General features: G+C 46.2%; 1 long non-coding RNA gene across 1 annotated transcript in view; it reads right to left on the bottom strand.

The window, feature by feature from the left end:
• Positions 1-21,126, bottom strand: part of LOC148481561 (uncharacterized) — a 151,638-nt gene that overhangs the window by 74,509 nt on the left and 56,003 nt on the right. The window contains exon 3 of the long non-coding RNA XR_015871893.1: positions 18,805-18,937. This is a non-coding gene — a long non-coding RNA (uncharacterized LOC148481561). The remainder of the gene's footprint in view (positions 1-18,804; positions 18,938-21,126) is intronic.

Here is a 21,126-nt window from a genome sequence, read left to right as displayed (position 1 = left end):
TTTTATTTCTATGCATTTGCAATCGAGAAATCCAATATATGTATGAGTTTTTATAAATATTTGTATTATTATTGTTGTTTTGTAAAAGAAACTTTTTTGTTATTTATATTTTTATATTTTTTTATTATTATTTATTAACAGTTTCTTATATAGCGCAGCAAATTCCGTTGCTCATTACAGTTTGAAAGAAAAGGTAAACCTACAGTATACTATTAAGATCAAGGGCCCTCATTCAGAGCCGCACGTTAACAACAGTACGCTCGTTGCGTTCCGATGTTGACTAACCGCGCATGCGTCGGTGTTACACTGCGCATGTGCGTACGGCAGATTGCGAGCTTTTTTTCTCTCGTTCCTAAAATAGCGTACAGGAAGTGACATGTCAAATGTGATTGACAGAACAGGGCGTTTTTGGGTGTTGACGGGGGTGGAGATGAAAAAACGCAGGCGTGGCGAGGCGTTTTTGGGGCGTACATACATTAGCAGATGCGAACGTCAAATGTGTTCGGACCGTCTCATACGTCACTGGAACATCCGCTTTCCCTTCAAAATGCTCGCACAGCTTAGGGTCAGGATTACTCGACCACATTGGCGATGGCCTTCTCCTCCGTCCCGGGACTCCACGATGGTGCAGCGATTAATCGCGGCTGTTCAGTAAAGTAATTAGTGTTGGATTGAAATCCGGCTTGGTATGTGTTTGGAAAGCAGTTTATTGGGATAGCACAAAAGCGTACGCAGGTGGAAATCAGAGCTGCTAATGTCATGATTACACAATCAATTAGCGTACATTTTTGGGGTTTTATTTTGGCCACAATTTGGTGGTTATGGCCTATTGTAACAATAATGTCATCATCTTTTAATTAGCTCCCCTTTTTTTTGGTTTACTGTGGAATTTGCATCGCTATGTGATTTTTTAAACGTTCCTTAAAGAGGCCTTTTTTTTTTTTAAAGAGGGTCAGTTTTTGCGTTTAAGGCCAGGATTAAATGTAACCCATTTGTCCAATAATGTCACAATACAATGTCAGTGTTTTGTTTTTTATTTATTGTTTACACACAAACAAATTGGCCTAATATTGTATTGCCTTTTTTTGTGGCCAAGATATTTGATCCAAAAAAAAAAAAAACATAACTACTAACATAAGCGTAAATACAAAATTTAAAAACATTTCACAAGAAAGGAGAGGGAAGTTTTGACCAGAAAGGAATATGAGCCAAGCACAGAAGGAGTGTGGGAAAAGTCGCCATTGCTGTCACCGTTTTCTCGCCCGTTTGGCTGGGTGAGGGTGGGCGCCAGACCGGGTCCGGGATGCCATCGGGCTGGCCTGTCCAGAGGCAGATGTTGTGGCCTCTGGACTAGGCACAGGGCTAGGCACATTTGGAGGATTGCCTGATGTTGTGCCAGAGGTGGAGGATCCGGATGTTCCGGCAGGAAGGGAGGTCGGCTCCACCATGTGCTGGCGAACGAGCTGCTCCAGGGCATCGGCGATGCGGATGTTGGCCCTGGTATTTTCCGCCAGGGCCTGACCAATGGTCACGTTGGCCGCAGCATTTTGCTCCAGGGCCTCAGCCACCCGTATCAGACTGGCGTCCATCCTCTGCAGAATCTCCGTATGGCAATCCGATTTAAAATTGAGTTCTGTGAGGAGGCCCACTGCCTGCGAGGGGGCACGCCCTGGACTGGCTTCTGCAGGGTCCTCAGCCGGATGTACTGGTTCCTCCCCTGCAGAGTCAGCAGAAATTCTGCGGCCAAGGCTCCCCTCTGGAGCAGACTCATCCGCCTCTGTCTCTGTTAGGAAATTGGAGAAAAGACTCACATTAGAATCTACATATTGGCACAATAGCATTTCTGAGTTGGTGACATCACAAGACTTACCTTGGCCAACATGAGGAGCCGCAAAGTCTGGCATGTCCGTATCCATGTTGGACACGCCAAACACCTCCACAGCCTGCACACACCCCTGTGCCATCTCTTCTAAGTCTGTCAACTCCAATGACACAGGGGTGGGACCCCCACCTGTCCCCCTTGCATGCCTAGCCCTGTCGGCAAGTTTTTGTTTGAGACGATATTTGAAGTCTGCCCATCTGTGGAATGAATTTGGAACCATTATCCTTTTTTTTACAATGGGGTTTGTTTATAGGATGGGAAAGTGTTTACTTACCGCCGTTTGACATCCCGGGCTAGACGGACATAATCACCCACCCTATTGACAGCAACGGCGACCTCCTCCCACATTCTCCACTTCTGGCTTTGGCTCATATTCCTGGCTGCCTGGGGCAGGATGTCAACGCACTTCTGGATCAAAACCTCCATCTCCTTGCTTGTGAAATGTGGCTGCCTTTTTTTTTTGGCAGCTTTGGCGGGTTGACTGGGGCCAGCAGTCTCTTCCATGTCATCCTCCTCACCTATTTGGGTAAATATGCAGATTTAGCCACTTCACAACTTGCACAATATTATGTTTTAAAAGAATCATTGACACAAAATGCATGAAGGCCTTACCGCCGCAATTTTGACCATTGTTTCCCTGGTTTGAAGCCATGTCTCTGCTTCCAGCATGAAATCATCCAGAAATTCTATGTGATTTCGTGACGTATTTATACATGCGTCCTTAGTTTGCGGCCGCATCATTGATTGTGCGTCCCTATGATTCATCCTTAATTTGTGCGGGAAAATAAACACTATTTATGGCTTGGTGTGTGTGGATTCGAGGTGGGGTTGTTGGAGTGTTGTCGGTTAAGTGGTTTGGATTTGGTTGGTTGCGTTTGGAGGATTTTGCAGAGTTGTTTTTTTGTTTGTTTTTGCTACATTTCTTTGGTTTTTCCGTTCGCATTTTTTTCATTTTTTCAACATCCTTTCCTGATTTGGTAAGTTTTGTGCATTCAAATTTGTGGCCAATTGGTGTATTCTTCTGTTTTGTGGTTCGTTAATTTGTTTAACACTCATTTCATCTTTTTTAGTTTTTTTTTGTTTTCGGACCCAAAGAAGTTTTTTGTGGAAATCTTATATATTCGAGTTGGGTAAGTCCATTTTTTGTCTTGCATTTGCGAATTAATTACCGCATTTTTGACTGTTGGTGTAGTGACTTGCATTTGCGAATTAATTACCGCATTTTTGACTGTTGGTGTAGTGACTTGCATTTGCGAATTAATTACCGCATTTTTGACTGTTGGTGTAGTGACTTGCATTTGCGAATTAATTACCGCATTTTTGACTGTTGGTGTAGTGACTTGCATTTGCGAATTAATTACCGCATTTTTGACTGTTGGTGTAGTGACTTGCATTTGCAAATTATTTACCGCTTATTCATCATATAATCCAGTTTTGCTTTTCCCTTTTCCATTTTTTGGGTCCATTTGAACCCTATTTGACGTACGGTGTGCAATGTAGTTTTCATCGATGGCCAAATGTGTTTTTCCGCTATTTTCTGTGTTGGCTTGCAACAATTTTTAAACAAAAAAAACACCCTCTAAATTTTTGAAGTCTCATTGTTGGCTTTTTTACAGTTTATACGTATCATGACAATACCCCGGCATGTAAGCAGCTATGGATGGTATCAGAAAGCTAAGTTGTTTTTTCTTACTTTTGGGGTGGGTCAAAAGCCTTACATTGTAAACTTTGAATTTCAGGTAGATCTGGGGCGAAATGTTCTGGCCCTGCTCCCGGAAGACGACCAACCTCAAACTCGTCCCAGGCGTAGGCATCGTAGGCATGCAAGGCCCCAGATATTTCGAACACGTGTCACCCTTTTTGGAATGCCCGATGATGAGGTTTTAAGACGCTACCGTCTACCTCCCAAAATCATCATAGACACTCTCTCATTAATAGAAAGTGATCTTGAGCGGCAAATTGACAGTCCAACAGCAATACCACCACTGACGCAATTTATGGCGGTGTTACATTTCTGTGCCTCAGGATCGTTTCAAACAACGGTTGGAATAGTGGCGGGCATCTCCCAATCCTCCTTTTCCCGGATCCTGAGGGCAGTGATGGAGGCACTTTTCAAGCACCTCCATCATTTTATTAAAATGCCTTTGGATATGGGTGCCCTTAGTGTGGCCAAGGCCAATTTTTACCAAATAGCTGGCTTCCCACACATCATAGGGGTTGTGGATGGTACTCACATACCACTTCAGCCTCCAGCACGGCTGGAGGCAATATTTAGAAACAGGAAACACTATCACTCCCTGAATGTAATGGTGGTATGTGATGCCTCCCTCCAGATCCTGTCCCTGAATGCTAAATTACCCGGAAGTGCTCATGACTCCTTCGTCATCCGGCAATCAGGGATATGGCAGAAATTAACCAACCTACAAGCTGGTGATGCGTGGCTTCTGGGTAAGTGGAGACCTTTAGTACATAACAATGTTAAGCTTGATACACAGTGTTCCTGATGTGGTCTATTTTTGTTCACAGGAGACAGTGGATACCCTTGCATGTCCTGGCTGCTCACTCCTTATTTGGCTCCCACACCAGGGCCACAAAGTGCGTATAATTCCGCACTTACAGCCACCAGGCAAGTGGTGGAGCGCTGTATCGGCCTTTTAAAAGGCCGATTCAGATGCCTCCACCGCTCTGGTGGCGAGCTCATGTATGTGCCGGATATGGTGTCGAAAATTGTGGTCCTGTGTGGGATATTTCACAACATTGCCATAAGGAGTGGTGTCCCAATGCAGCCAGAGGATGCCTTACCTGAGGATGGCCCCCCCGAGGTTGGTCGAAGGTCAGTATGTGGGGGGGCCATACGCGATGATGTGGTGGCCAGATTTTTTAGGTAAGTTTGAACAAAACTCCAGTGTTTATACCTAATGTGTTTGTGTTTTTTGGCGAACATCTAATTTATTTTTAATTTTCTCACCATCTTCTGTTTGTTCACATAATCTTTGGCACTCCAACGCTCACTACTTCCTGCTACCCTTACCAAACCTGGATCTGGTCCTTTTGGGCATATATTCTTGAACCCATATCGCAACGCCATGTTTGTGGAATCATGTTGGCATGGTCCTTCGTCAACCAGTTCTTGATTTTGTGTTTTTATTTAATTATTTCTTGGTATGTGTTGTATTTGAATTTATCACTGTGTATTTTTTTTGGGAGTGACCACTTTGTTTTCTCTGTTATGTTGTCAATAAATGTTTGAAGAGTGAAATGGTCTTCCTTTTTTGGGACGTTAACAGCAAGTGTAACCAGGTTAACACAAGTTACATTTGACTAAGGGGTAAACCAGTACTGACGCCAGTTGAGCAAAACTGAAATATGTTTTCAGCTTCCCAATCCACACCAAAAGGAAGCCTGGCCCAACACCCAAAAAGGGAAATGACATTGTTACTGTTATGTGTTTCTGGTGTCTGTTTGACATACAAAGACAAAACACAATCTAACTTTTAAAAAAGGGAAATCCTTGCAGGAACTTATGTCAGGCTAAACTATCTTGGTTTTGGTTTTTAAAAATGAGCCACAACGTATATTTGTCTTAATAAATTTATTTGGAAAATAGAACAAAAAAAAAAAATCTAATGCCGAAGGAGGCCAGACAGCCGGTCGAGGGCCACCAGAAGGCCGATTACATGGTGGCGCATCTGCCCCACAACATCCGCCACCTCTTGCCGACGCCTCTGTTCCTCTGTGGGTGAGAAAAGTGTGTGGGTTAATACAACAATAGGGACTCCACAGAAAAACATAAAAAAAAAACCAAATCACTCCTAAACCCAAAAACAGAAATAAAAAGGGTGGGCTGGCAAAAATACAAGGCCTAGGTACAAATTCCCACAGGTATGATATGTGTATGCTTAAATCACCAGGAAGAGGTAAAGGCAAACCTTCACAATCAACAAAAGTCAAGCCACAAAAACACGAAGAAAGGCACGACACATGATTACATACAAACAGTTTGTGCTTTAAAAAAAAAAAAAAAAAAACATACCGGGAAACAAATCGGGAGCTCCGGCCAAACCTCCATGATCCTCCTCGGAGGATCCGTCATTCCCCAAAGAATGGGGCGGAGTTATGCTGGACTCCGGGGAGGGGGTAATTGGAAGAGGGGTGGGTGGAGGAGAGGGGGAAGTGGGACGGAGGGGAAGGAGGCCCGATATTTCCGGGAGAGGGTCTGGGAAGGATGGGGAGGAGTGGGGAATAGGGGAAAGATTTGGGGTGGAGTGTTGGCTGGGGGTTGGGGAGAGTGGGCGGGAACGCCGACGTTGACGGCGGAGTCTTGGCTGTCCCCCTAAAATATGTCAAATAAATTGCGTTTAGTTTATGGACAAATCCGGGCAAACAAACAAAAAAAAATAAAATAATAAAAAATAAAACCAAAAAAAAAAGCAGTAGAATTAAAAATTCAGAAAAAGAGGGGAAACATGCAGACGCAGATATGAGTACAAATAATAAATAGAACAGACAGGAAAACATGCAGACGCAGATATGAGTACAAATAATAAATAGAACAGACAGGAAAACATGCACACGCAGATATGAGTACAAATAATAAATAGAACAGACAGGAAAACATGCAGACGCAGATATGAGTACAAATAATAAATAGAACTGACAGGAAAACATGCACACGCAGATATGAGTACAAATAATAAATAGAACAGACAGGAAAACATGCAGACGCAGATATGAGTACAAATAATAAATAGAACAGACAGGAAAACATGCACACGCAGATATGAGTACAAATAATAAATAGAACAGACAGGAAAACATGCAGACGCAGATATGAGTACAAATAATAAATAGAACAGACAGGAAAACATGCAGACGCAGATATGAGTACAAATAATAAATAGAACAGACAGGAAAACATGCAGACGCAGATATGAGTACAAATAATAAATAGAACTGACAGGAAAACATGCACACGCAGATATGAGTACAAATAATAAATAGAACAGACAGGAAAACATGCAGACGCAGATATGAGTACAAATAATAAATAGAACTGACAGGAAAACATGCACACGCAGATATGAGTACAAATAATAAATAGAACAGACAGGAAAACATGCACACGCAGTTTGCCCCACAAACACAAACATGAAAACCACAATACATAACACTTACTTGCCAGGATCTGCATGCGAAAGCATGCCAGCAAGCGGGGCGTTCGCCGTTGCAGGTCGGACCACCTGCGCTCCAGCTGCCCGATGTTTCGGCGTGAGCCGAAGGACCGCAGGCGGGACCGTACCTCCGCATACGCGGAGCGCTTCTGCCGGTTGGTCATGGGTTGAGGCTGGCTGGTGATCCGGCGATCCATGACCTCCGTAAGCACCAGCAGCTCACGCCTGGTGAATGCGGAGGCTCTCATGATGGCAATGGTGTTTTTCTTAAAAATCATTTTTGATAAAGTGTGTAAAAATTTTCTGATTGGCTAATGTATTTTGGAAATTAACAGGAGCAATTTTATTGGTTAGTGTATGAGTCATGTGTTCGACAGGGCCAGAAATCTCTGGAGAGTTAGGATAGGCTTGATGCAGTGACATGCGTAAGCAAATTTAAATAAAGAAATGAACCCAGGGAAATATGCGGGGATCCACAGCAATAGTACAATTGTTTAATTGTGGTTCACATGTTTTTTGAACAATAAAAGCGAATGTTTCATCCGTACGTATTCTGCGGGTAAACACAAACACGGACAAGAGTAAAGTTTCTTGCATTGTGTTGAAAACAAACAAACAATTAAGCTAATTGATACATTGATTGCCATGATACGATTGATGGAGGTAGGCAGAATAAAGGAGCAGGTAATCGACATCTGACAAGGCCACTTCCTGTTTATACGTGTGCGTGCGTTCCTTTCAAGCCATTTCGGGGATGTACGCTCGCTATTTCGTACGCTCGTTAGTTAGAGGAGGGGTCGTCAGAGTTTAGGGAGGAATTTTAGATGCGAACGAAAATACGAGCGAGCCATTGAATTTAAATATTTTTGTACGTACGCCTAACGTACGTGCGCCCGCTTGCGAGTGGGTCTGAATGAGGGCCAAGGTGTTACCGATTAACTAATCAGAAACTGGAGGGATTTAAGGAGGTACAAGAGACCTGGGTCTCCAGTCTTAATAAAGACACAGCTAATTGAAGGGACGAAACACGTTGACGTCAGCCTCCAACCTAAGGTGTTTCCAATCACTGCCCCAGCTCTTGCTACAGCTTCTCGGGGAGCAGCTGGAGCATTTACATTCAAGCCGCTGTATGCTGAGACTAATTGCAGCTATACTGAAAGCAGTGGATCATAGATCAAAGACCACTCTAGCCGCTTTATGCCATCAACAGCTAACGCTGCACGCTGTTGGCTCACACTGCCCTGACATCCCTTATTACTTTTGTCTGCAAGCTTATAACAAGGGAATACCAGGTGAAACGGATCCTAGTGTGGCCACACTAAACAGCGGACCGACGATCACTATTCACACTGAAGTGCAGCGGGACAGTTCTTGTCATCAAGGTAATCCTTTATTCTACCAATACAACACTGGGATGCCAGTGTGCATGGATTACTTTTAAACGGCAGTTCATTTATCTAGATCAGTGTTATTCATTCATTGCAGCGTCTATGGAGTGCATTTGAAATAGACATCAGCCAACAATTAGGGCAGTAGTTCCCAAACTTTTTTGAATCACGGCGCCCTAGAGTGTCAACATTGTTCTCACGGCACCCCGAAGCCAAAAGTATGTTATTGAGAAATTCAGAAAAAAATGTAGTAAAGTGAAGTTATTGTGCTTACCTGTCATCCTTAGGTTCAGTTATGTGGTGGTGACAGTTTTGCGCTTCTGTTTGTCCACATATTTACATTACATTGACCATAAATAATTTGATTTGGTGCTGGACCACCAACCTGAGGCACCCCTGCAAGTGTCCCGAGGCACCCCAGTGTGCCGCGACGCGCAGCTTGGAAACCACTGAATTAGGGTATCTATACACTGTAACAGATTAGTATCTTTTTATGTGACTTGGATTCATGTTGCAAAAGAAACAGTTGTTTCATTTTATTATTTTTGATTTGATATCTGTTATTTGTTCATAAATTCTCTCTTTTTGGAGTTGAGTTTTATATATGTGCTCATGTTTTTATCCATATTAAATCATGATTAGAGAATTATAAAACAAGCCTCATGTGTACTTATTAGAGGGCAGACATATTGTTTTTTCTATATTATTTATATATATTTTTTCAAATAATATACTACTCTACACATAGCACGATAATCACTATATGTGAATTTTGTGTTTTTCAAGTAGAGATTTATCTCTGTGGTCCTAACCCGACCACAGTTACTTGCAGTTGGTTTTTCAGTTCATTAATATAATTACATATAGCGCCAGGAATTGCAGTAGATTACTGCTCAATCCTTTGTAATCGAGCAGTCAGGATTTATATTTGATACAATGCGTGCACACACTATGCCGGGCGGTGAATGTAGGTAGGATGGGATTGCTAGGCATGCACACACTATGCCGGGTGGTGAATGTGGGAGGGTTGGGATTGCTAGGCATGCACATTAATGTCTCACAAAGAGGCCGTGTGGGCCGTATACCAGCAGCAGTATCTACACAACCAGCAACACACCAGCAATGTACAGCCACACAATACACACAGAGAATATAATATAATATATACATGCGTTTCTCCGTCCTCCTGTCACCGAGTGCCTGAGCACGGCACCGACACAATAAATAAATAAAGCTGCACAAATTCAGGACAGTTGAGTGTGCTGCACACTAGGTCCTCTGGGAGTTGTAGTTCCTTGCATGCTGCTTAGCAACACGTCCTTCACGGAATTACAGTACCCATCGAACTCGAGACACTGACAGTGGCAACCAGCTCAGCGCCCCCGTCCCGTCCTCTGTCGCCGTACTGCTGGAGGAGAAAATCCCTGGACACCACCATCAGCTACAGGTGGGTACCAGTGACTGAGCCACCGCCACCAGTAGCGTGGGTGACCTTCTGCTGCTTCTATACTCAGCGCCACATGTAAAATGAGGAGAACGGCATTGCTGTGTAGATACATTACACATAGCGGAGGGGGCAGTGCTGGCACGGAGCAGGGGGGCACACATGGCAGTACCCAGTGCTGGTCTCTCCTATGTACTATATGAGGTGACAGGACATGTATTGGAAATATTAGCAGATGTATATGACAAATTTGAGGTGACAGGACATGTATAGGATATATTAGCAGACATACATATGAGATAGGACATGTATTGGATATATTAGGAGGTATATATGACATATATATGAGGTGACAGGACATGTATAGGATATATTAGGAGGTGTATATGACATATACTGTATATGAGGTGACAGGACATGTATTGATATATTACAATGTTTGGATGACAGTATATATTAGTAGGTGTGTATATATGACATGCTGTTAGGATCCTCAGGTAGTGAATCATTTTGGTGGCAGTTCCCAGCCTTGGTTACTACTGCAGATTGCATCTAATCCTGTCTGTCTGTGTGTTTTTTTCCCAGGTGCTATTAATCATCTGCCTCTCTGCAGATCTCAGGTGCACACCAGCCTGTGATCAGGAATTACTCTCTGCTGGAGACGGCTCTGATTGGGTCCTGTTTCTCTTAAATTACAGCCAGCCCTGCACTCTGTGCCAGGTATACTGTGTAAACAGCAGAAGACTGACTGTTCCCCAACTTCTAAGCTGCACCAGCGCACAGACGTTCTCCTGGCTTCTAAGCCGCTCAGTGCACAGACTGTTTCCCGGCTCTCTAGGCGCAACATCAGCCTCCGGCCACTCTACTGGCTCACCAGCCACACCATCGGCACCTTGCCGCACCAACGGCTCCCAAGCCACATCATCGGCTCCCAAGCCGCAACATCAGCCTCTGGACACTCTACTGCCTCACCAGCCACACCATTGGCACCTTGCCGCACCAACGGCTTCCAAGCCGCATCATCGGCTCCCAAGCTGCAACATCAGCCTCCGGCCACTCTACTGGCTCACCAGCCACACCATCGGCACCTTGCCGCACCAACGGCTCCCAAGCCACATCATCGGCTCCCAAGCCGCAACATCAGCCTCCGGACACTCTACTGCCTCACCAGCCACACCACTGGCACCTTGCCGCACCAACGGCTTCCAAGCAGCATCATCGGCTCCCAAGCTGCAACATCAGCCTCCGGCCACTCTACTGGCTCACCAGCCACACCATTGGCACCTTGCTGCACCAACGGCTCCCAAGCCACGTCATCGGCTCCCAAGCCGCAACATCAGCCTCCGGACACTCTACTGCCTCACCAGCCACACCATTGGCACCTTGCCACACCAACGGCTTCCATGCCGCATCATTGGCTCCCAAGCTGCAACATCAGCCTCCGGCCACTCTACTGGCTCACCAGCCACACCATCGGCTCCTAGCCACACCAAAGGCTCCTAAGCCGCATCATCGGCTCCCAAGCCACAACATCGGCCTCCGGCCACTCTACTGGCTCACTAGCCACACCATAGACTCCCTAGCCACATCATCGGCGTTCAGCCGCACCGTATGTACTTTTTACTATTATTTTATACATGCTAGCCCGTGTTTTGTGACAATAAAGTCACTAACTTTGATTTCACCCTAAGTCTTCTGGTGTCACTCTCCTTAAGGTATTCTGGTCGTCTGGATCCCCAGACAACCGTAACATTATAACTGGCCATTTGGGACAGGTCACTAGTCACTCTATCATGGAGCAGCCGCAGAACCTGACGCAGGTCTTGGTTGTGCAGATCCAAGTCCTGACCCAAAAAGTTTAAGAATTATCCCTCCGAGTAGAAAATCCCCACACCTTGGCCGCCTCTTCTAATGTCATAGAGCCTAAGGTTAATCTTCCAGACCGGTTTTTCGGGTGATCGGAATCAATTCCTGAATTTCAAAGAGAGCTGCAAGTTATACTTTAGGCTCCGGCCGCTCTCCTTGGGATCAGAGACACAACAGGTCGGAACCATTATCTCCCTGCTCCAGGGTGACCCTCAGACCTGGGCCATCAATCTGCAGCCTGGCCATACGGTATTAGACGGTTGGGGCCTTCTTTCAAGCACTTGGCCTCTTATATGATGACCCGGATAAGGCTGCACTGGCCGAGTCCATGCTGCGCTCCATATGCCAAGGCCAACGGGCGGCAGAAGACTAGTTATCTGAGTTTCATCAATGGGCAGTAGACTCTGGTTCGAACGACCCTGCTCTGCGCAGTCAATAACGTCTTGGCCTGTCAGAGGCAATCAAGGACATCCTGGTCCAGCACCCAACTCCAGGGACCTTGGACAAGCTCATTGTGTCAGCTATACGGATTGACCATCGTCTCCTCGAACGCTGACATAAGCAGAATCTCCCGGTTCACACTCCTCATCTATCTGCTGCATGGGCCCCAAGTATCGATCCTGAGTAACCAATGCAACTGGGCGCCTTCTGCTTGCCTCCTGAGGAGAGACGTCATATAGAAAGACTCAGGGCCTCTGTTTATACTGCGGCAGTAAGGGTCACACCCTTAAGACATGTCCACTGAAGTCGGGAAAAGCCAGGACCAAGCTGTACAGGAGGGGTTACATCTAGGTCTGGTCTCCATCTCCTCCGATAACTCCATACTACTGCTGACCACTGTCCAATTTCCCCAGACTTCTCTTACTGTATCAGCCTTCCTGGACAGCAGAGCTGGAGGAAATTTTATGGACCTGTCCTTCTTCCTTCAGTCTGGTCTATCCACTATTCCGCTTGAGAAGGAGATACCCATCTGTGGCCTAGATGGAAGACAGGTTTCGAGTGGGACCATTAAGTTCCGGACTCCGTCCATCCGATTCTCTGTGGGCCTACTGCACTCTGAAAATATTAATTTTTTTCTCCTCCAATGCCTACTGGCGCCCATTGTCCTCGGACTTCCTTGGCTGAAAACCCATAATCCCCTCATGAACTGGAGCACGGGGGATATCACATGATGGGGTTCCACCTGCCACCTTCATTGCCTGTCCTTACCAGTCAAAGCTGTGCAACCCCATTCATCCAGAACTATAAACCCACTTCCGGTTCCTTATCAAGATTACGTGGACGTTTTTTCCAAGCAGAAGACTAGCTCTCTACCTCCACACCGGCCTTATGATTGCGCCATCCAGTTGCTTCCTGGGGCGAAGTTAGCCAAAGGCCATCTATACTCGTTATCCATTCTAGAGACTCAAGCCATGGAGGAGTATGTCAAGGAGGCGCTAGCCAATGGCTCTATCCGGCCTTCCAAATCTCCAGTAGGTGCAGGGTTCTTCTTTTAGGAGGAGAAAGATGGCTCTCTCTGACCCTGCATCGACTACTGGGACCTAAATAATATCACATTCAAAAATTCTTATTCTTTGTCTGTCATCTCCGTTCATTTTGACCAACTCCGGCAGGCCACTATCTTCTCTAAAGTCGATCTCAGAGGAGCGTATAACCTTATCCGGATAAAACGTGGGGATGAGTGGAAGATGGCATTTAGTACCCATACAGAACACTATGAGTACCTAGTGATGCCATTCGGCTTGGCAAATGCACCTGCTGTCTTCCAAGACTTGATTAACAATGTCCTCCGGGAGTATTTGGGAAAGTTTGTCGTGGTATACCTGGATGATATCCTCATCTTTTCATCATCTATGACCGAACACCAAGGCCACATCAGACAAGTCCTACAAAGACTCAGAGAGAATCGTTTGTTTGCCAGAGCCGAGAAATGTGAATTCCACGTTACACAGGTGGCATTTCTAGGGTACGTGATCTCACCACACGGATTCTCCATGGATCCAGAAAAAGTCAAGGCTATTCAGGAGTGGGTCCAGACCTCCACACCCAAAGCGATCCAACGCTTCCTTGGCTTTTCTAACTATTATAGAAGATTTATCGGGTCCTTTTCGTCCATCATGGCACTGATTGTTGAACTGATGAAGAAGGATGCTGATACTGCCCACTGGCCTGACAAGGCGGTACATGATTCCTGAAGCTCAAGACTGCATTCATCAGTGCCCCAGTGCTCCGTCATCCTGATCCTGACCTCCCTTTCGTTGTTGAGGTAGACGCTTCGGAGATTGGTGCTGGAGCAGTCTTGTCTCAAAGGCATCTGACCAATGGCAAGCTTCACCCATGTGCCTTCTTCTCACGGAAGTTCTCTTCAGCCGAAAGAAACTATGATGTAGGCAACCGTGAGCTGTTGGCCATCAAATGGGCTTTTGAGGATTAGAGACACTGTCTGGAGGGGGCCAAGCATCAGATTTCCGTCCTCACGGACCATAAAAACCTGGCATGTATTGGTGCGGTGAAGAGATTGAATGCCAGACAGGTGCGTTGGGCACTTTTCTTCACACGCTTCAATTATTCTATTTAATTTAGACCGGGTTCCAGGAATATTAAGGCGGATGCCTTGTTCCGAAGCTTTTCTCCTCTTCAGCAGGATGATTCTCCTGATTTGACCATAGTGCCTAGATCCTGCCTCCACCTGGCGCTTACCCGAAGTCTTGCTGAAGTTATTCTTGCTCGTCAGACTGAATCTCCTCTTAATAAACCTTCACACCTCCTCTTCATTCCTGAGAGGTTCAGATGACAGGTTCTCTTGGACTTTCATGCTCGACGGGCATTTGGGCATCTGGGTATCAACAAGATCACTAAACTTCTGTCCCGCTCAGTAAGGTGGCCCTCCTTGTCTCATGATGTACGCGAGTTTGTTCTGACCTGCGAGACCTGCGCCCGCAACAAGACCCCTCACATCGCTCCTTTGGGCTTCCTGCTGCCGCTTTCGATTCCAAAAAGACAGTGGACCCATATCGCAATGGACTTTATTGTGGATCTCCCACTTTCAGCGGGTTGCTCCTTGGTCTGGACTATCATGGACAGATTTAGTAAGATGGCCCATTTCGTCCCTTTGCCCAAGTTACCATCAGCGAAGGAACTGTCCAACCTGTTCATTCAACATGCCTTTTGCTTCCATGGTTTTCCGCTTGACATTGTTTCAGACCGAGGGAAGCAGTTCATCGCAGCATTTTGGAGACACTTCTGCTACTCCTTGGGCATTCATCTGAGTCTCTCCTCGGGTTACCATCCGCAGTCAAACGGGCAAACAGAGCGGGCCAACCAGATGCTGGAACAGTACATGCGATGCCACATTTCAAAATGCCATAATGATTGGGCCTCACATCTACCATTGGCTGAGTTTGCCTTTAATAATGCCTGCCATGCTGCTTCGGTGATGTCTCCATTTTTCTGTGTTTGTGGACTACATCCCAGGGCTAACTCCTTTGATTCAATCTTCGCTATGGCCAGTGACCCACCTGCTACCTCCAGGTTCCGTTGCATTTGGAAAAAGGTCCATTCTAACCTACTCAAGGCTTTGCTTCGGGCCAAAGAAGTTTGTGACAGACGCAGGAGGTCATGCACCTTTGGTAGAGGAGATCTGGTATGTCTCTCTACCAGAGATATTAGGTTGCGTCAGCCTACGCGGAAGCTGGGTCCTAAGTTCATTGGACCCTTCTGCATCATTTCACAGGTCAACCCGGTGACCTTCAAGCTCCAGTTACCTGCATCATTGAAGATCAATAACTCCTTTCACTGTTCCCTACTCAAGCCGGTCTACATGTCCAACAGATTTGGGAGCCCTCGTGCTTCTAGACACAGACCAGTGGATGTTCAAGGTCAAGAGGAGTTCGTGGTTGAGAAAATTCTGGACTCTAGGATCTCTAGGGGTCATCTGCAATTTCTCGTCCATTGGAAGGGCTATGGACCCGAAGAACGTTCATGGGTTCCAGAAAACTCCTTGCATGCTCACAGGCTGAAGAAGGTCTTTATCCAAGAGTTTCTTTTTAAACCAGGCTCTAGGGGTTCTTCAACTCCACGTCAATGGGGGTACTGTTAGGATCTGCAGGTAGTGAATCATTTTGGTGGTAGTTCCCAGCCTTGGTTACTACTGGAGATTGCATCTAATCATGTCTGTCTGTGTGTTTTTTCCCAGGTGCTATTAATCATCTGCCACTCTGCAGATATCAGGTGCACACCAGCCTGTGATCAGGAATTACTCTCTGCTGGAGACGGCTCTAATTGGGTCCTGCTTCTCTTAAATTACAGCCAGCCCTGCACTCTGTGCCAGTTATACTGTGTAAACAGCAGAACACAGACTGTTCCTCAGCTTCCCAGCTGCACCAGCGCACAGACGTTCTCCTGGCTTCCAAGCCGCTCAGTGCACAGACTGTTTCCAGGCTCCCTAGCTGCAACATTGGTCTCCAGCCAGTGAACTGGCTCACCAGCCACACCATCGGCATCTTGCCGCACCAACGGCTCCCAAGCTGCAACATCGGCTCCCAAGCCACAACATCGGCCTCCGGCCACTCTACTGGCTCACTAGCCACACCATCGGCACCTAGCCACACCAACGGCTCCCAAGCCGCATCATCAGCTCCCAAGCCGCAACATCAGCCTTCGGCCACTCTACTGGCTCACAAGCCACACCATCAGCACCTAGCCGCACCAATGGCTCCTAAGCCGCATCATTGGCTCCCAAGCCACAATATCAGCCTCCGGCCACTCTACTGGCTCACTAGCCGCACCATAAACTCCCTAGCCATATCATCGGCGTTCAGCCACATCATCGACATTCAGACGCACCGTATGTACTTTGGACTATTCTTTTATACATGCTAGCCTGTTGTTTTGTGACAATAAAGTCACTAACGTTGATTTCACCCTACATCTTCTGGTGTCACTCTCCTTAAGGTATTCTGGTCGTCTGGATCCCCAGACAACCGTAACACATACATATGTGAAGTATAAATGGTATATTATACATATATGACATAGTGGAAGGTGGGGGACCCATGAGGCTGTCTGATGCTGCCATCTTCCCGGACCCTCCCTGACCGTAGTTTCGGTCTATCTAACACCTGGAGATCAGTCTCTGCCTGAGCTTGGGCGCCGCTGCTGCTGCCAAGATATCCAGGCAGTTCCCACTGCCCTCCACCTGGAGACATGATCCGGACAGGTCTCATCTGTCTGACCCTGTGTCTCCTCAGACGCCGCCATCTTCCCGGACCTGCCCTGTTTACATTTACCTACCACAGAGAGCTGTCAGTCACAGCTGGCACACAGCACACACAGCCAACCTGTGTTTCATATTTGAGGTCTCAGTCAGCAGGAGGCTTCATCTCACAGCCTGTCTGATACTATTATCTACATAGAATGCCATGTTTCTCCCCCCCGGTTCTGCAGACTACTCTGTACTGGGCTGTATGGTCTCCAGGAAGTGCGGGAGGGTCCCCTGGCTGGTGTACTATATGGTACACAAGGGGTCCAGCTGTGTGAAATATCTGGTAGATGGCAACAGAAATGTGCACCAGGGAGGGAGCGCTCGCTACCACTCACACACAGCCGGCCGGGAACATGGTCTCCATGGGTAAACACAGGCGACTCAGCACAGTGGCATCACTCTGGGACATAGGCATCACACATAGAGGCAGCAGGCGTTTTAATGTGAAGGATAGAGGTTGTAAGATGTGCAGCCGCCTCTTCTTACCGACACCTTATTGCCCGATTTCTGCTATCCCCTGCAGCTGTGTCTCATTGGTGCAGCCCACTGCTCCCCAAGCCCTGGAGGTGTAGTTTTGGTCATTTCCTCCTGCCCTTCACTGCCATCCGCCCGGAGACATGATCCGGACCGATCTCCACTTACTGACCCGGTATGTCCTCCTGTGCAGGGGTGAGTGGGTGTGATAGCGCCGGGGGCTGCGGCCGCTCTGCTGCTGGGCCTTGTACTGATATATATATATCTATATGTCCACAATCCAGCACTCTATTTGTAACAAAGGTTAGTTACTGAACCAGGTGCCCTCCACAGTGAGCCTTGTGTCAAGACGTGCTGTAACATACAGATCCACAGGGGGCACTCTGGAAAATAAATATACTCCAGTCACAAAGCTTAATGAAGTGCCACCTGTGGATCTGTATATATATATATATATATATATATATATATTGTGACACAGTCGGGGTAGGGGTCCCTCTCCTGGGGTAGGTGGACACCTCCTTACACAAAGCAGCTAGGAAACAGCACTAGTCGTGGATTTTCATGCAAGCTGGTCGGCACCAGTTTTTATTGTGTGACACCACTAATCAAACAATCAAAACATAAAAATAAACCCTAGCCCGTTTTTGCTCTAACTAGACAGGTAACTCCCTCACTACATGTGGCAGGGCCTTCTGCCTTACCACAAACATAGTACATACCAGTATCACTGTGTCTCAGAACAAAACCACAGTGTCTGTTCTCCCCAGGGTGTGTGAGACACTGCATCAAAACTCTACACAGCTCTTATGAGCCACTTCCAGGTGTAATCATTAATTAGCCTGGTCTCAGGCTGAAAAGCCCAACACCTGAAGCAGCCCTGTGGATGGAGCTCTCCCTTCTCTCTCACACCCACACCCCCCAGGACCCATTATCCTGCTTTTACCAAAAGCCGACACTCAAATCTGCTTGGTCAAATAGACTTTTCCTGGGGGTTTAAAACACATATTAGAGGAATCTGGACACAAATACACACCATCCCTAACTTCTCCAGTGCTTCTATCACAATATATATATACATATATATATATATATATATTATATATGTGTATGTATATATATATATATATATATATATAAACATAACAATTCAGGTGGCACTCAGACAGCTTTTTGAGTATGCAAAATCACGTTTGTAGTTTTAATCCATAAGCCAATGTTTCGGGCCACTGCCTGTCATCAGGGATGCAAAAACAATGACAAAAAAACATCCAAATATACACTAAACAATTAGGAAATTATTTCCACCTCAATACCTAGAGTGGTGCAGCTCTCCGACAGCCCTCGGCAGCCCGTGCCTAGATCATGAGGCGTCGCGTCCTTGCTGATGTCATGAAGCCGCACCGTCAAGTGGAGCCGAGTCAGAACACTCTACATGTGTTGCCTTGCCTAGTAACAAAACAACATACATATTAAAAACATTGTATTCAATAAGTAGTGACTAACTACAAGTATAGCATGCTGTCACTCTAAGAAACAGCGATAAGATACTATATCAATTAACTCCTGCTGACACCAAGCGCTATATCAATAAGGATGAACTTAAATACTGTATATTATTATAATCTTTTATTTATATGGCGCCACAAGGTTTCGCAGCGCCTCACAAAGTACATTAACAAATGAGTAAACTCGTAAAACAGCGACTTACAGTACAAGACAATACAGAATAAGAACATGGTTTATAAACATTGCTGCAGCTATCATAACACTCAAAAAAAGCAATAGGGTGTCAGCTACCAAGTGTTAAGTGCCCTTGTGGAGAGTTTTGAGTAGATGATCGAATGAGTGAGGGAAGGAAAAGCACATGAGGGAATAGGGCCCTGCTCGTGAAAGCTTACATTCTATAGGGGGGGAGACAGACAGGGGTGACACAGATAGGGTAGACAGTGAGGAAGAAGCATGTAAGCAGCAGGTTAGGATGAGAGCTGGAAGGCTTTGAAGTAGTGAGTCTTGAGAGCCCGTTTGAAGATTTGTAGAGCAGTGGAGAGTCTGATAGGTAGAAGGAGAGAGTTCCAGAGGAAAAGGAGCAGCACGGGTGAGATCATGGAGGCAGGAGTGGAAGGAAGTGATCAATAGGCAAGAGAGGTGGGATGCATTTGTAGGAAAGGGAGGGAGATTAGTGTGATGTAGATGAAGGTGTGGTGAAGTGATAGGGAGAGGAGTGTAGGTGCTCAGCTTAGTGGTTGGGTAGTAGGACCATTGTGGGGGTGAAAAGAATGAGAGAGGAGTAACGGGAGAGGAGAAGGAAGGAAACAGAGGGGAGGTATACAGACAGAGGAGGGAAGAGAAGGGGAGGAGACTAGTGAGGAAGGATAGAGGTGGGAACAGGGGGCAGAATAAAGGATTAAGTAGGCACAGAGTAAAGTGATAATTTGAAGAAAACATGGTCACGGTGTGGATGAGGTAAGAATAGTGTATGTGTGAGAACTACAGTGTTGAAAGTTTATCAAAAATGCTGGTGAAAGAACACTGTTGGTGAATGTGTGTGCTTGATGACCAAAGTAGTGTTTTTTTTTGTTTGTTTTATTGAAGGGAATATATGTGATTTAAAGTGTTTTCAAAATGAGTAATAAAAAAAGTTCAAAGTTGTGAGGCTAGGCAAAAGCAATGGTAAAGTCTCTATATATTTCCAATAAAAGAAAACCTTTGCAATATTCTTCCTCATCCATAAAAATAGTAAATTCTATCATATGGCCAAGACCTTCTTAAAAACATTATAAGCCCAGTGCTTCATTTAACCCTTTAGGACTAAAGGGGCGATTCAGACCCGGAAGCTAAGCCGCGATCGCTCGCATCCAAAATGGGCCGAGTATGAAAATTCCACGATCACACTGTCTGGTGTAAGGACGCTCTCTATGTCTTAGAGAGCGATGGCAGAGTGAGCACACGCCGGTATAAAGACGCCCACTTTTCTTTCGTAGCACACATCATCTCCAGGAAGTGTATGATTAATCAGAACCATCGAGAACCATTGGAGCTGCACGCAGTGCTTGAGGTAGACCATACAACGCCGCAAGCACTGCGATCAGTGCAGGCTGAAATACAACCAAGTGACGTGTACAATGACGCTTCCATGCTAATTATGCACACCCATAAAACACTGTTCTGACGCCCAGACACGCCTGCGTTCACAGCACCACTCCCCCGCTCACAAGCACCTTCCCCTGTTACCACCCACAAACGGCACATCTGTCACTCGAAGTAGCGTCCAGTCTGTGTACTACGAGCGCACAATTCCCGTGTGCAATGAGTGACTCGCGCAAGCGCATATTGACGCATGCATAGACGGCCAACTATCGGCCATAGCGCTCGTCCGCGGCTTAGCGTCCGGGTCTGAATCGGGCCCTAAGTGTTTCTAATTTGTTAATCCACCAACATTCCCTCTGCAATAATTGCTTAGGTCTATTGCCTCCCCTGATACTAGGAGGAATGTGATCTATAATTCTTGAGCGGATATCTGCCACTCCATCTCTAGCCACAAGGCAGTGACGTGTCACAGGCTGATCACTATGGCTGTACTGCTTGCTGCCCTGATCGCCAATCTGTGGAGTGCCATCCGTTCATTGAATTGTCTT

Source organism: Taudactylus pleione, unplaced genomic scaffold, assembly GCF_031769625.1.
Source record: "Taudactylus pleione unplaced genomic scaffold, aTauple2 ptg000573l, whole genome shotgun sequence".
In the NCBI taxonomy this organism is placed as follows: Eukaryota; Metazoa; Chordata; class Amphibia; order Anura; family Myobatrachidae; genus Taudactylus; species Taudactylus pleione.
Note: the sequence above shows the minus strand (reverse complement) of the source record. Positions and strands in the feature narration are given on the sequence as shown.